Genomic DNA, 14,491 nt, shown 5'->3' with positions numbered 1-14,491 from the left:
AGGCATGAAGAAGTGGCGGAAAAGGGCTACATTGGGGTGGACTCCGACAAAGTTTTCGCACAGATGTGCGAAAACCGCCATGGTCAGGACAGCGTTGGGGTGAAATCTAGGAGGCGGAGCCCGTACGTGTTCATGATATCACAGAAGAACTCCGAGAAGGGCGGGCAGAGCCCGCAGTAGAAGAAAAGCGTGAAGAATGGGTACCCGGTTGGAGCCAGCTCCGAAGCGGTGGCTGGGAGTACCCTCATGCGCGGGTGCGCACGCGTCTCCGTCGACCAGAAAAGGTAGTAGTACTCCCTCAGCTCCTTGGCGCTGAGCTGAGGGGGGAAGATGGCCCGCTCCTTCTGCAGCGCCGCGAGCCGCTGCGCCTCGGCCGACTTCACGCCCTTTCCCTTGTCGGCTTTCGGAGCCATGGCGGAAGTGGCGGAGGAGGTCGAAGGCGTTGGTGGTGCTGATGGCGACGGGGGGCGGAGCGCTGCTCTCTTTCTGCTTCAAGAAGGAGGGGGGGGGAGCGGCGGAGATTTCTGGGCTTGGAGCAACAAACGGCGAAGTGGGGAAACTACCCCTGTTTCCCCTGCTTATAAAGAGGGAGAGGGCGGACGTTTCGCCCTTCCGAATAAAGAACAACCCACGATCTCTCCAACGATGCCGCATTCAGCGCGTGCCGTTGGGGGAGGGCGCGGTGGGTACAAAGCAAGATTCGGCGTTACCCGGGCCGCGCGTGCCCGTGCCTTGTTTTGGGCCTGGCCCAACAGCGCTCGGCACCGTGTGTGGCCCAGGCCCGGGGGCTCCTGTCGGTGTACTAGAATAGGGGTACCCTAGTACCCCGAACTTGTGCACGGGAAGTTGCAGTGCCCCGCGGCAAGGGCTTGCCGGGTGACCGCCAAGATACTCCGTGGCTCCTTTGGAGCCATTCAAGAACAAAGTATTCAAGTCAAGAAGACAAGGCCCCGGCAAGAGGAGCTTGCCTGGAAGGCCAACCGAGGCATCTCAAGGAACTTGCCGCGACGCGCCACGCATCCCGGCAAGGCCTGGCGAGCGACAAGCTTCCGGGCGCGACAAGACCACGACCGCGGCAAGGCGCTTGCCGCGGCAAGCGGCCACTCTGTGCCCACGCTCCAGCGCATCCACCAACGTGTCGCCATGGGGGCCTCTTCGGGCGCGCGTGGCGGAGGGCTGTGCAGCCAGCGGTGCGCGGAGGCATGCGACGCTGACAAGATCGCCATCGTGGTGAACGGTGGCACACCTAACGGTCCTTTTCTGCACTGTTTGGGCGACACAGACGGGCATTTAATGCCCTTGTCCCCTGCCGTCAGGGTTAGGTAGGGTGCACTGTGCAGGCAACTGTGCCAACTGCCTCTCTTTTTACGTTTTTACCCTTCTCTGCGTTGCCACCTGTCGGTGACCCCTTGCGCATATAAAAGGAGGCCCATGCGCAACGTAGAAGAGGTTCGGCTCGACTGGTTCGCAAATTCGGCTAGTTTGTTCCATTCGAAGCTAGGAAAACACTTAGCTCTCTTGAGCAAGAACACAGTACAATCAAACAAGCAGCAGTAGGAGTATTATCTCTCCGGAGAGCTCCGAAGCTGGGTAAACTGCTCGTGTGCTTCGCCTCGATCTGCTCTTCGTGCGACCTCCGCCCCCCGCCGAACCGAAAGGGGCTCGGTCCGCCGGTCCCATAGGTGCTCGTGGATCAGTTTCCCCGACAGCGGTATAAATTTAGCAACAATATAATTAGCATAATCAGCATACCATGGAGTGCTACGAGAAGTACTTATGACATTTAATTGCTCATCAGGAAAGCTACCATCAACAGTAGTGGGTCATCAAGAACATTCTCTAGCCTAGACAAGTTGTCTGCAACGGGGTTCTCAGCTCCCTTTCTATCAACAATATGTAAATCAAATTCTTGAAGCAAGAGAACCCATCTAATGAGTCTAGGTTTTGCATCTTTCTTTTCCATAACATATTTAATAGCAACATGGTCTGTATGAATAGTTACTCTAGAATCAACAATATAGGGTCTATATTTATCACACGCAAATACAACTGCTAAAAGTTCCTTTTCGGTAGTAGCATAATTTCTTTGAGCATTGTCTAGAGTCTTACTAGCATAATGGATAACATTCAATTTCTTATCAACTCTTTGCCCTAGAACAGCACCTACATCATAATCACTAGCATCACACATAATTTCAAAGTGTAAATTCCAATCAGGTGGCTGGACAACAGGTGCAGAGACTAATGCTTTCTTAAGTATTTCAAATGCTTCTACACAATCATCATCAAAGACAAATGGTACATCTTTTTGTAATAAATTAGTCAGAGGCCGAGAAATTTTTGAGAAATCCTTAATGAACATCCTATAAAATTCGGCGTGACCAAGGAAACTTTTTATACCTTTGATGTCCTTGGGACATGGCATCTTTTCAATAGCATCAACCTTGGCTTTATCAACTTCAATACCTCTTTCAGAAACTTTGTGCCCCAAGACAATACCTTCATTAACCATAAAGTGGCACTTTTCCCAATTCAAGACAAGATTAGTTTCTTCACATCTCTGCAAAACTCGATCAAGATTGCTTAAGCAATCATCAAAAGAGGAACCATAGACGGAAAAGTCATCCATGAAAACCTCACAAATTTTCTCACAAAAGTCAGAGAATATAGCCACCATGCATCTTTGAAAGGTAGCAGGTGCATTACATAAACCAAAAGGCATACGTCTATAAGCAAAAGTACCAAAAGGGCATGTAAAACTAGTATTTGATTGATCTTTAGCCGACACAGGTATTTGAGAAAAACCAGAGTAACCATCTAGAAAGCAATAATGTGTATGTTTGCATAGTCTTTCTAGCATTTGATCAATAAAAGGTAAGGGGTAATGATCTTTCTTAGTATCCTTAATTAATTTGCGGAAATCAATTACCATCCTATAACATGTGATAATTCTTTGCGGAATCAATTCATCTTTATCATTAGGGACAACAGTAATACCTCCCTTCTTAGGGACACAATGGACATGACTTGCCCACTAACTATCAGCAACAGGATAAATTATACCTGCCTCCAGAAGCTTGAGTATTTCTTTTCTTACCACTTCTTTCATTTTAGGATTCAAACGTCGTTGAGGATCAAAAACTGGTTTGGCATCAGCATCCAAATTTATTTTATGTTGACATAGAGTGGGACTGATGCCCTTAAGATCATCCAGAGTATATCCAATAGCGGCACGATGCTTCTTCAGAGTTTTCAATAATCTTTCTTCTTCATGCTCTGAAAGGTTAGCACTAATAATAACAGGATACATTTTCTTTTCATCAAGATAAGCATATTTAAGATTATCAGGCAACGGTTTAAGCTCAAATACGGGATCGCCCTTGGGTGGAGGGGGATCCCCTAGGATTTCAACAGGCAAATTGTGTTGCAGAATAGGTTCCTGTTTAAAGAATACTTCATCTATTTCCCTTCTTTCATTCATGAACATATCATTTTCATGGTCTAGCAAATAGTGTTCTAAAGGATCACTGGGAGGTACAGCAATAGAAGAAACACCAATAATTTCATCCTTACTAGGCAATTCTTCCTCACGATGTTGTTTACTAAATTTAGAGAAATTAAACTCATGAACCATATCATCCAAGCCAACAGTAACAACATTCTTTTTGCAATCTATCGTAGCATTAACAGTACGCAAGAAGGGTCTACCAAATATAATGGGACAAAAGCTATCTTGTGGGGAACTAAGAACAAGAAAATCAGCGGGATATTTGGTTTTCCCAAACAAGACTTCAACATCTCTAACAATTCCCATTGGAGATATAGTATCTCTATTTGCAAGTTTAATTGTAACATCAATTTCTTCTAACACAGCAGGTGCAATCTCATGCATAATTTCTTTGTATAAGTCAATGGGTATAACACTAGCACTAGCACCCATATCACATAAGCCATGATAACAATGATCTCCTATTTTAACAGAAATAACAGGCACACCTACCACAGGTCTATGTTTATCTCTATCACAGGGTTTAGCAATTCTAGCAGTTTCACAAGTGAATTGAATAACATGCCCATAAATATTATCGGACAAGAGATCTTTAACAATAGCAATATTGGGTTCTACTTTGAATTGCTCAGGGGGTGTATAAATCCTAGTATTGCTTTTACGAACAACGGTTGAAGCTTTAGCACGATCCTTCATTCTAACAGGGAAAGGAGGTTTCTCAACATAAGAAGTAGGAACGATAGGATCATTATAAGTGACAATCTTTTCTTCAACTTTAATAGGTTAAGCTGCTTTTACTTCTATGGGAGGATGATATTTAAACCACTTCTCCTTGGGGAGATCAACATAAGTAGCAAAAGATTCACAGAAAGAAGCTACTATCTCAGAGTCAAGTCCATATTTAGTGCTAAACTTACGGAAAACATCGGTATCCATAAAAGATTTAACACAATCAAACTTAGGTGTCATACCTAACTCCTTACCTTCGTCGAGGTCCCAATCTTCAGAGTTGCGTTTAATTCTATCCAATAAATTCCATCCAAATTCAATAGACTTCATCATAAAAGAGCCAGCACAAGAAGTATCGAGCATGGTGCGATTATTATCCGAAAGCCGAGCATAAAAATTCTGGAGAATTGTCAATTTTGAGAGCTCATGATTGGGGCATGAATATAACATTGATTTAAGCCTCCCCCAAGCTTGAGCGATGCTTTATCCTTCGCGAGGCCAAAAATTATATATATAATTGCGATCATGATGAACAAGATGCATAGGGTAATACTTTTGATGATATTCCAATTTCACTCTTGTATAGTTCCATGATCTCGTATCATCACATAGCCTATACCATGTCAATGTGTCTCCCTCCAAAGATAAAGGGAAAGACTTCCTCTTAACGACATCATCGGGTATACCTGCAAGCTTAAATAGTCCACAAATATCATCCACAAAGCATAGATGTTCGTCAGGATGCTTTGTTCCATCTCCTGCGAAAGTGTTAGCTAGAAGTTTTTCCATCATACCCGAAGGAATCTGAAAAGCAGTTTCATTTTCAATAGATTCAGTAGGTTCAGTAGGTTGAGGAGCAACTCTTGGCTCAACTGGACGGGGTGAAGATACCCCGAACAAGCCCCTCAGGCAATTACTTTCCATGGTAACAAGTGACAGAAAATTTCAGCACACTAAATAAATTTTTTCTTACCAAATTCCACCTACCAAAGGTGCTTCACTCCCCGGCAACGGTGCCAGAAAAGAGTCTTGATGACCCACAAGTATAGGGTATCTATCGTAGTCCTTTTGATAAGTAAGAGTGTCGAACCCAACGAGGAGCAGAAGGAAATGATAAGCGATTTTCAGCAAGATATTCTCTGCAAGTACTGAAATAAGTGGTAACCGATAGTTTTGTGATAGGATAAATTGTAACGAGCAACAAGTAACAAAAGTAAATGAAGTGCAGCAAGGTGGCCCAATCCTTTTTGTAGCAAAGGACAAGCCTGGACAAACTCTTATAATAGGAAAATCGCTCCCGAGGACACATGGGAATATCGTCAAGCTAGTTTTCATCACGCTCATATGATTCGCGTTCGGTACTTTGATAATTTGATATGTGGGTGGACCGGTGCTTGGATACTGCCCTTACTTGGACAAGCATCCCACTTATGATTAACCTCTATTGAAAGCATCCGCAACTACAACAAAAGTATTAAGGTAAACCTAACCATAGCATGAAACATATGGATCCAAATCAGCCCCTTACGAAGCAACGCATAAACTAGGGTTTAAGCTTCTGTCACTCTAGCAACCCATCATCTACTTATTACTTCCCAATGCCTTCCTCTAGGCCCAAATAATGGTGAAGTGTTATGTAGTCGACGTTCACATAACACCACTAGAGGTTAGACAACATACATCTTATCAAAATATCGAACGAATACCAAATTCACATGACTACTAATAGCAAGACTTCTCCCTTGTCCTCAAGAACACACGTAACTATTCACAAAGCATATTCATGTTCATAATCAGAGGGGTAATATTGTGCATAAAGGATCTGAACATATGATCTTCCACCAAATAAACCAACTAGCATCAACTACAAGGAGTAATCAACACTACTAGCAACCTACTAGCACCAATCCCTGACTTGGAGACAAGAATTGGATACAAGAGATGAACTAGGGTTTGGAGATGAGATGGTGCTGGTGTAGATGTTGATGGAGATTGCCCTCTCCCGATGAGAGGAGCGTTGGTGATGACGATGATGATGATTTCCCCCTCCCAGAGGGAAGTGTCCCCGGCAGAACAGCTCTGCCGGAGCCCTAGATTGGTTCCGCCAAGGTTCCGCCTCGTGGCGGCGGAGTCTCGTCCCGAAAGGTTCTCTTCTATTTTTTTCTCATCGAAAGACTTCATATGGGAGAAGATGGACGTCGGAGAGCCACCAGGGGGCCCACAAGGTAGGGGGCACGCCTAGGGGGGCCCCCACCCTTGTGAGCAGGGTGTGGGCCCCCTGGCCTTCATCTTTGGTGACGATTTTTCTTTATTTATTCTAAGGTATGCCGTGGAGTTTCAGGACTTTTGGAGTTGCGCAGAATAGTCCTTCAATATTTGCTCCTTTTCCAGCCCAGAATTCCAGCTACCGGCATTCTCCCTCTTCATGTAAACCTTGTAAAATAAGAGAGAATAGCCATAAGTATTGTGACATAACATGAAATAACAGCCCATAATGCAATAAATATTGACATAAAAGCATGATGCAAAATGGACGTATCAGTCGGTAGGATGACGGGTCCCACTAGGCGTCGGGCGTCGCTCCGAGCGGCACTGGCGGCCCCATCATCCGTGTCGCCGGCTCCTTGAACTTCTCGGGGTTGCCTCCTTGGGCGGCTGGCGTAGGGAGGCTGCGGAAGAGGAAGAGTACGAGCGGCAAGGCCGTCAAGTCGGAGTACGCGGACACCGACGCCTTCGTCGCGTGTTGGCGTCCTGCCGCCTCGTCTTCGAGCTCTGCTTCCGGCGCCGGCATCACCATCTAGCCCTCGGACGGCCACCGAGATATCCTCTTGGTGTCTTCTGCCACTCGTAGCTCGCCTAGGTGCCCCTTTTGCCCTTCTGCCTTCTTGTTCCATTTCCTGAGGAGAGGGACAAGAAAGGGATTACGTGCACCTTATATCTTTTTAGTTCTGTAAGCCTTCGGGCCTTCGTTAGCTTTATAACTTGTATTCCCCTCGCTCATGTTTTTCATTTCGTATGAACTGTACCTATACGGGATGTTTTTTAATTAAAAAGGGATGTTCGCCGGGATTACGTTCGTGGGAGAAAACCCACGGCAAGGGGTGAATCCTTGTCATCTTTCAAGACAAACATTTTTTCCCTGGCAACAGGCCTTGCCGTCTCCCCACCTCGCTTGACCTTTCCCACGCTCTTGGCGGAGGCAAGGATGAGGTGGGCTTAGGCCCCTCGCTCCCCTCCTCTGCTGCCGCGACTACGACCAGATCTAGACCCAGGAAATAACCCTTGGGGGCCGAAAAGAGGGAGCACGGTAGCTCAGAGATGGAACGGGGGTTCATGCATCCCAATCCACAACGAAACGCATGACAGGGGATAAAAGACTTATCTGGATCTGCGGCCCCCGGCGACCTTGGCTTGCCGTGGAGAGATCCTTGTTCTTGCAACTCCTGGCAATTCTGGCTTGCCATGGCCCGGGCGCCGGTCCGTTCCCTTCCTTCCAGAATAGCTCGGCAAGAATATTTACGTGCCTTGCGAACCAAAGAAGACAGGGAAGGACAGAAACACACACTCGACCTCTGAGCTAGGGGTTAGTTGCCGCCAAGCACTATCAACCCTAACCAAGGAAGAGACTCGACCTAGCATGCATGCTATAACTTAGTGCGACAGCACTTCGGGTAAAACTTGCGAAGATGCTCGATGTTCCAGGAATAGCTCACTGGGATGGCATCTTCGGTCTCCAGGCGGACTGCGCCGGGCCTGGTGACTCATGTCACCCGATAAGGGCCTTCCCACTTTGGCGTCAACTTGTTGGAATTCTTGGCCGACTAAACGTGCCTAAGAACAAGGTCGCCTTCCTCAAAGCTCCGGGCATGAACCTTGCGGCTATGCTTGCAGCGCAAAGCTTGCTGGTAGTGTGTTGCTCTCACAGCTGCCCGGAGATAATCTTCCTCGAGGAGCGTTGCGTCATCTTGCCACAGTTGCTCTTGCTCAAGCTCGTCATAAGCGAGCACTCGAGGTGAACCGTGTATGAGTTTCGTGGGAAGAACTGCTTCTGCCCTGTAAACCAGGGCAAAGGGTGTCTGGCCGGTGGCTTGATTTGGCGTCGTTCTGATCGACCAAAGAACCGCCGACAATTCTTCAACCCAGCGCCTCCCGCTCTTGCGTAGTCTATCAAAAGTTTTCGTCCTGAAGCCTCGCAGGACTTCGGCGTTTGCTCTGTCCGCTTGGCCGTTGCTCCATGGATGCACCACGGAGGCAAAACAGACCCTGCTGTCGAGATCCTCAATGTACTTCATGAAGGCATGGCTTGTGAACTACGTGTCTTTGTCGGTGATGATCCTGTTGGGCACCCCGAAACGGCAAACTAGTCCCTTGAAGAACTTGATGGCTGACTGCTCCGTCACCGTCCTCACTGCCTCCACCTCTGGCCACTTTGTGAACTTGTCGATGGCAACGTACAAGTACTCAAAGCTCCCGACGACGCGGGGGAAGGGGCCCAAAATGTTGAGCCCCTAGACCGAGAAGGGCTAGGAGAGAGGGATGGTTTGAAGGGCTTGGGCTGGTTGATGAAGCTTTTTTGAATGAAACTGGCACGCTTCACACTTGGTTAGTAGTGTCGTTGCATCCTGGAGGGCGGTGGGCCAGAAGAAACCCTGCCGGAAAACCTTGACGGCAAGGTCCCTCGACCCTATGTGGGAGCCACATATGCCACCATGTATCTCTGCCAACAGCTTTAGTCCTTCCTCCCGGGAGATGCACATCAATTTCACCCCATTCGGTCTTCTTCTGTATAGCACGTTATCAATGAACTGGTACAGAGTAGACCGGCGGGCTACTTGTTATGCCTCTTCCTGCTCCTCAGGAAGCTCTCCTTTTTGAAGGAATCGAACTATGTGTTGTGCCCATGCTGGAGCTTGTGGCTCGACGGCAAAGACCAAAGGCATCTCTTCTGCCGTGGGGGCAGCCGCCTCCGTGGCCATGACCTGAGGTCCTGCCGGAGTTGGTTGCCCTGCGGCAGGGTTGGCATCCACGGCAACATCTCCGCCGGTGGCTCCGGGGAGCTTGGTGGGGAAGTACTTGCCGGGGCCTAGCTTCCTTCGCTTGTTTTGCCCAGTCGACGGCTGAACGGATGGTTGGGTTAACTGAAGCACAAAAGTACCTGGTTCCACAGGTAGCTTGAGGGCAGCGCGCTTTGACAGGTAGTCAGCGATGTCGTTCTCCGCTCGAGGGACGTGCTTCGCTTGTATACCGTCAAAACGCTCCTCCAGTTTCCTCACTTCATCCACGTAGGCTTACATCAAAGGGCTTTGATAATCTTTGTTGACCTGCCTGACGAGGAGTTGCGGGTCACCCCTGACAATGAGCTTTTTGACTCCGAGGTCCGCCGCGATCCTGAGACCGGCGAGCAAACCCTCGTATTCGGCGGTGTTGTTGGTTGACATCTCCCGGGGGAAGTGCATTTGGATGACGTACTTGAGGTGCTCCCCGGTGGGTGCGACAAGCAGCACACCAGCACCGGCGCCTTCTAGCAAGAAAGCCCCATCAAAGTACATGATCCAGTCGCCACTTGTTTCCTCGCCGGGGAGAGTGGTCTCTTGTACCTCTTCGTCGGGTGTTGAGGTCCATTCTGCAACAAACTCCGCCAAGACTCTACTCTGGATCATCGAGGTGCTTTCGAACTTCAAGCCGAAACTCGACAGCTCTAGGGCTCATTCCATGATACTTCCTGTCGCATCTGGTTTATGCAGTATCTGTTGTAATGGAAGGCGGGTAACCACGGTGATCTCGTGCGCCTCGAAGTAGTGGCGCAGCTTCCTCGAGGCCATAAGGAGGACGAAGAGCAACTTTTGTACACCCGATTGCCTTGACCTAGCCCCCTGTAACAGGGAGCTGACGAAGTAAACTGGGTGTTGCACCATCTTCATTCTTTGCACCACTTCACCTGTCCATGCGGGTCTTGTCGCACCGGCGTCAGGCTTGCCGGGATCGGGCCCTGTCGGGGACTCAGTCCTGCCGGGACCGATCCCTGCTGGGGAGGGTTCCGGTCCGCCAGCCGTTGCCTCTGCCGCCGCTGCCGTCTTCCCGTCAACCTCTATCTGTGCCACCAATGCGACGCTAACCACTTGATTTGTTGCCGCTCGGTATAGCAGCAACCGCTCTTGTGGTTTAGGCGCAACCAGCACCGGGGTAGAGGAAAGGTACTTCTTCAAATCTTGCAACGCCGCCTCGGCCTCCGGGGTCCATTCCACTGGGCCCGTCTTCTTTAGGATCTTGAAAAGGGGGAGGGCACGCTCTGCGGACTTGGAGATGAATCTGCTCATGGTGGCAACACAGCCAGTGAGCCGACGCACGTCCTTGATCCACTTGGGTGCCTCAATCTGCTCGATAGCCTTAATCTTGTCCGTTGTTGCCTCAATCCCGTGCTGTGACACAAAGAACCCAAGAAGCTTGCCGGATGGGACACCGAAGACACACTTCTCAGGGTTCAATTTGAGGTTAATCTTGCGCAGGTTTCTAAAGGTCTCCTCCAGGTCTTGTACGAGCGTTGCTTTGTCCTTGGTTTTGACCACTATGTCATCATATAAGCTTCCATATTTCTATGTAGCTGGCGTTCAAAACCAATCTGGACCGCTCTTGCAAACGTTGAGCCAGCGCTCTTCAACCCGAAAGGCATCCATAAAAAGCAGTACGTATGACATGGGGTGACGAACGCTGTCTTTTCTTCGTCTTCTTTTGTCATGAAGATCTGGTGGTATCCCGAGTAGGCGTCGAGGAATGATAAAAGGTCACACCCTGTCGTGGAGTCAACAATCTGGTCGATGCGCGGTAACGGGAAGGGATCCTTTGGACAAGCTTTATTGATGTCTGTGTAATCAATACACAGCCTCCACTTCCCGTTTGCCTTGCGCACTACTACCAGATTGGCCAACCACGTCGGATGGAGCACTCCTCTTACCAAGCCTGCCGCCTCTAGCTTCCTAATTTCTTCCGTGATGAACTCTTGCCTCTCCAGAGCTTGCTTCCTGACCTTCTGCTTGACGGGCCGTGCATGAGGACAGATAGCAAGGTGGTTCTCAATCACTTACCTGGGAACGTCGGGGATGTAGGAGGCTTGCCATGCAAACACATCGACATTCGCCCGCAAGAAAGTGATGAGCTCGCTTTCCTATTTGCTGTCGAGGGTGGAGCTTATGACGAAAGCCCCACCCGTGTCGTCCTCCTTGATGGGAACCTTCTTGGTCTTTGGCAGTGCAGCTCTGGGCTTCTTGCACCTGTCGGCGGAGCTCTCTAGCACGTCCTCGACGGCACCGCAGTACCCTGAAGAGGTGCGCTTGCCGGAGTGGGTGCGAGGGGTCTCACCGATCTTGTTCCTTCCTGGGGCTCTGTCGGCGGGAGCAGGTGCCTTGGCGGCAGCTGCTGCAACCGCTTCCCGGTAGAGTTGGTCGGTGCAAATCAACGCATCTTTCTTGTCGGAGGGGATGGTGATGATGTTCATCGGCCCGGGCATCTTCAACATGTTATAGGCGTAATGTGAAGCCGCCATGAACTTGGCTAGTGTCGGGCGACCGAGGATCCCATTGTATGGCAAGGGGATTTCGGCTACACCGAAAACAATCCTCTCCGTCCTGTGATTCAGCTCGCCTCTGAAGGTCACAGGCAGCATGACCTTTCCCTTTGGCTGGCTCCTCCCCGGGTTAACCCCTTGGAACGTGCCTGTTTCCTCGAGGTCTCCATCGGGATCTACAGCTTTTTGACCACGGCATGCGAGATCAAATTCAACCCGGCCCCGCCGTCAACCAACATCCTTGTCACCTTGAGGTTGCGGATCGTTGGGGAAACCAACAATGGCAAGCACCCGACCACGGTAGTGCGGTCGGGGGGGTCCTCGGTGTCAAAGATGACGGGCGTGCTGGACCATTTCAGTGGCTTTCGCGCGTCGAACGATGGCTCCACTGCTGTGATCTCACGCGCCCACTGCTTGAGCTGGCGGTGGGATGTATGCAGCGAGGCGCCACCATCGACGCACATGGCCTGTGTGGCCTTCTAGAACCCATGATCGCCGGACTCATCGTCCCCGTCATGATCATCATCTTCTTGTTTCTTGTCGCGGCCCCTGGCGGGCCTCTCCTGCTGACTGTCTTTGCCGCGGCGGCCTCCTTGGCCGCCCCGTTTCTTGCCGGACCGCTCGGCACCATCTTGGCCCTTCTCCTTGTCCCGCCGCTCATACTCGGCCTTCTGCTTCTCAGTAAGCAGCTCTACTTGCCGGCAGTGCTGGAGGTCATGGCCCTTGGTGCAGTGGATCTTGCAATACTGCTTGTCGGAGCCTCCTGGCTTGTCGGCGGCCGCCAAGGCCCGGCAGGCGACACACCCGGCAACCTCCTTGCCGGGGTCGCTCGCCTTGGTCTTCTTGGTGGCGCCGGTGTCGTCGGATCCCTCGATGGCCAGCACGGCCTTGCCCTTGCGCTTCCTGTTACGGCGCCGACCCTTCTTTGCTGGGGTGGCGGTATCGCCAGTGGAATCGGTTTCCGCGCCGGCATCTTCGCTGGGGTATTTCCTTCCCTCTTCAGCGCGAGCGCATCGATCGGCCAGAACATAGAGCTCGGCCACATCCTTAACCTTGTTCATTGCCAGCTCTTCACGCATCTTGCGATTGCGCACGTTTTGGTGGAACACGCTGATCATGGCGGCAGGATGAACATAGGGGATCTTGTACTGTACCCGTCTGAACCTCTGGATGTACTTGCGCAGGTTTTCTCCTTCCTTCTGGGGGATGATGTGTAAATCACTCGCCTGGCCATGAGCTAGGTGACCTCTGGTAAAGGCGCCAACAAACTCATGGCACAGATCCGCCCAAGAAGAGATGGAATCCATCGGCAAGTGCATCAACCATGACATGACATTAGGCTTGAGTGCCAACGGGAAGTAATTGGCAAGCACCTTATCGTCGCGGGCCCTAGCAGCTTGCATCGCGATGGTGTAGATGCTGAGGAATTCCGATGGGTGAGTCTTGCCGTTGTACTTCTCGCCAACGTCAGGCTTGAAAGTGCGGTGGGAGGGCCACTAGAACCACCGCATCTCACGGGTGAAAGCCGGACAGCCCACCTTGTAGGGTAGGCCACTGTAGCCCCCCGGCGCAGGGTGGTCCGTAGTGGGCCCTGCCCGCCTGTCCGACTGGTGGCGCGCGTCACGTCGGTGCTCGATGGTAGTTCGAGCGTCCTCATGAGCCCGCTCCTGAAGGACTTGGCGCTGATCACGGTTGATTCGCGGGTCGGATGACGCGATGGAGACATCATCACGAGCATCGTCACGACGGGTCATCGCCCGCGGCGGCCGGTGCTGAGGAGGGGGTGGCACGACGGAGCGACCGACCACGGGTTTCGCCGGTCGCAGCTCGTCGTCGTTGGCGATGCCGACGAGGCTCCGGACGGTGGCCCTCCATTCATCAAGCTTTTCCGCCGTGGGGGGAAAGTAAAGGAGGAGCTGCGCGCGCGCCAGGGCTTCCGCTGGCGTGGGTGGCGGTGAGAGTTGGGTGGACTGCGATGCGCTTCGACTCCTAACCACGTTAGAACGAGCCTCATCACGGCTCCGCAACCGCCCACCACCTTCATTAGCGCCTTGGCCTGCACGTTGGCCTCCCTCACCCTGCGAAGGATGCATGGGGATTTTCCCAGGGCGGCGCCCTGGGTCATCAGCGGGGCGGCGCTGCTCATCATGTATGATTTGAGAGGACCACGCCATTGGTGCTGGCGTGGGTGTCTTGGAGGTCGCCGAGCCATCGGTAGGCGGCACGACGACGCCCTGGAGGGCCCCGCGCCGCCCGCAGGGGGTCCGACGTCGTTTCTGGGGCCGGCGCCGCGCGGATCGTCACCCGTCGCAAAGGCGGCGCCGCCCATCGGGCCCGGACTGCCAGGGTGACGTAGGTGTTCGCGGGCCGTGCCGCGGGTTCTCTCCATGACTGGCCCGCACCGGTGATGGCAGTCTGGTTCCGGACGAGCCAATCGTCGTGGTCGTCTTCTTCTTAGGATCCATGGCGATGATGAACTGCTAGGCCTACCCCTAGGCCAGATTCTCACAAATTGCGCCCCCTACCTGGCGCGCCAAAGATGTCGGTGGAAAACGACACCTATGGGATCACTAGAATCCCTTCTACGGTTGCGGGGCGCGGAATCGTGAGAAGAGCGGGACTAGTGGATGGCACAAAGGGGATTTACCTAGGTTCAGGCCGCAAAGATGCGTAAAACCCTACGATCCTGCATT

General features: G+C 51.4%; 1 pseudogene; it reads right to left on the bottom strand.

Annotated features, from left to right (window-relative positions):
• The window catches only part of LOC123115197 (dihydroflavonol 4-reductase-like), a 75,168-nt pseudogene extending 61,041 nt beyond the window's left edge, over positions 1-14,127 (bottom strand).
• Between the last annotated feature and the right edge of the window lie 364 nt (positions 14,128-14,491).

Source organism: Triticum aestivum, chromosome 5B, assembly GCF_018294505.1.
Source record: "Triticum aestivum cultivar Chinese Spring chromosome 5B, IWGSC CS RefSeq v2.1, whole genome shotgun sequence".
Taxonomy (NCBI): Eukaryota; Viridiplantae; Streptophyta; class Magnoliopsida; order Poales; family Poaceae; genus Triticum; species Triticum aestivum.
This window is presented reverse-complemented; position numbering and strand designations above follow the sequence as displayed.